Here is a 1,895-nt window from a genome sequence, read left to right on the forward strand (position 1 = left end):
ATAGCCCCAAGGATTTTCATGAAGCTCGCGAACGCAGCCGTCCATCAATTACGTCTAAAGTGGGTCCAAGTAGTAGCCTACTTGGAGGACTGGCTGGTGTGGGCAGCATCCAGGACAGACTGCATGCAAGCTTATAAGAAAGTGATCCAGTTCCTGGAACATCTGGGATTCAAGATCAACATCAAAAAGTCTCAACTTTTTCCAGCTCAAATATTTCAGTGGTTGGGAATCCACTGGAATTTGGAGTCATATCGACTTTCCATTCTTGGGAAGAAGAGGAAAGAGATAGCAGGATCTGTAAAGAGACTGTTGAAATCCAAACGGATATCAAGACGCGAACAGGAGAGAGTGCTGGGCTCTCTACAGTTTGCTTCAATAACAGATCCAGTGTTAAGAGCACAGCTAAAGGATGCAACAGGAGTCTGGAGGAAATACGCATCAAACGCGCGAAGAGATCTAATAAGATATTTACCGACTCGACTACGAACGCTTCCCAAGCCATGGTCCAAAGTCAAGCAACTGAAGAAATCAATACTCTTCAACCTCCTTCCCCGTCAGTAACTATCCACACAGACGCTTCAAAGGAAGGCTGGGGAGGTCACTCTCATCAGAAGAGAGTCCAAGGAGCTGGGTCCAATCTTTTCAAGTCATTTCACATCAACTTTCTAGAAGCCATGGCAGTACTTCTGACACTAAAGAAAGTATCTCCTCGCCACTCGATCCACATAAGACTGGTTTTTAGACATCGAGATGATAGTGAGATGCCTGAATCGACCAGGGTCGAGATCACCTCAAATCAACTAAGTGATGTTGGCCCTATTCCGTTTGGCAGAACGGAAGAAATGGCACCTGTCAGCAGTTCACATTCAAGGGTTCCGCAATGTGACATCGGACGCTCTATCCAGGTTTACGCCAATAGAGTCATAATGGTCCCTAGACGCAGGATCGTTCTCCTTCATCTCGAGTCAAGTCCCGGAGCTGCAGATAGACCTCTTTGCGACGAAAGACAACAAGAAAAATAGATCAAAATGTGTCCCCATACGAGGATCCGCTAGCGGAGGCAGTGGACACTATGTCCCTAGACTGGAACAGATGGTCCAGTATTTATCTGCTCCTTCCGCACAACCTCCTTTTGAAGGTCCTTGACAACTGAGATCCTTCAAAGGGAAGGCGGTAATAGTGGCCCACAAGTGGCCAAATAGTGTGTGGTTCCCTCTGGCATTGGAACTATGACTAAAATTCGTACCACTACCGGATCTATCCCTGTCTCAGCGAGTACAGAAGTCGACTGTCTTCGCTTCATCACAGAAAACCAGGAACCTACATCTCATGATTTTCTCTCCTTAGTGAGGAGGAAAAAGTGACCAGTAGACACAATACTATTGTTAAGACGTTTAGAAGGTCTTGAAGTAAAAGTCATATTTCTGTTTGTACTCGCTTTAGGGACCCGAGTATGTGAACTGAATCTATTTCCAGACCCGACGTTTCTTACCAAGAACAAGCTACCCACCAACAGGTGGGGTCCCTAGAGAATCTGCCCTCTGAAGGAAGATGTATCTCTATGTCCAGTGGAGTGCCTAAAGGTCTATCTTCATAGAACTTCAGACTTTATGGGAGGTCAGCTCTTCAGAGGAGAAACCTCAAGCTCAAAGTTATATATAACTAAGGGTGGAACTCACCTGTGTTATTCGCAAAACGGGTCCTGACAGTACACCCGCTAGTCATGATCCGAGAGGAGTTGCTTCTTCCATAAAATTTCTTTATTTATATGGACCTTGAACATCTTTGTTCGTACACCGGCTGGTGGTCATCCAAGGTGTTCTTTATGCACTATGCAAAGAAAGTGGAGCAACTCAAGTAGTCTGTGGTAGCAGTAGGTAGAATCCTTTAACCTT

The sequence above is a fragment of the Palaemon carinicauda genome, chromosome 5 (genome assembly GCF_036898095.1).
Source record: "Palaemon carinicauda isolate YSFRI2023 chromosome 5, ASM3689809v2, whole genome shotgun sequence".
NCBI lineage: Eukaryota > Metazoa > Arthropoda > Malacostraca > Decapoda > Palaemonidae > Palaemon > Palaemon carinicauda.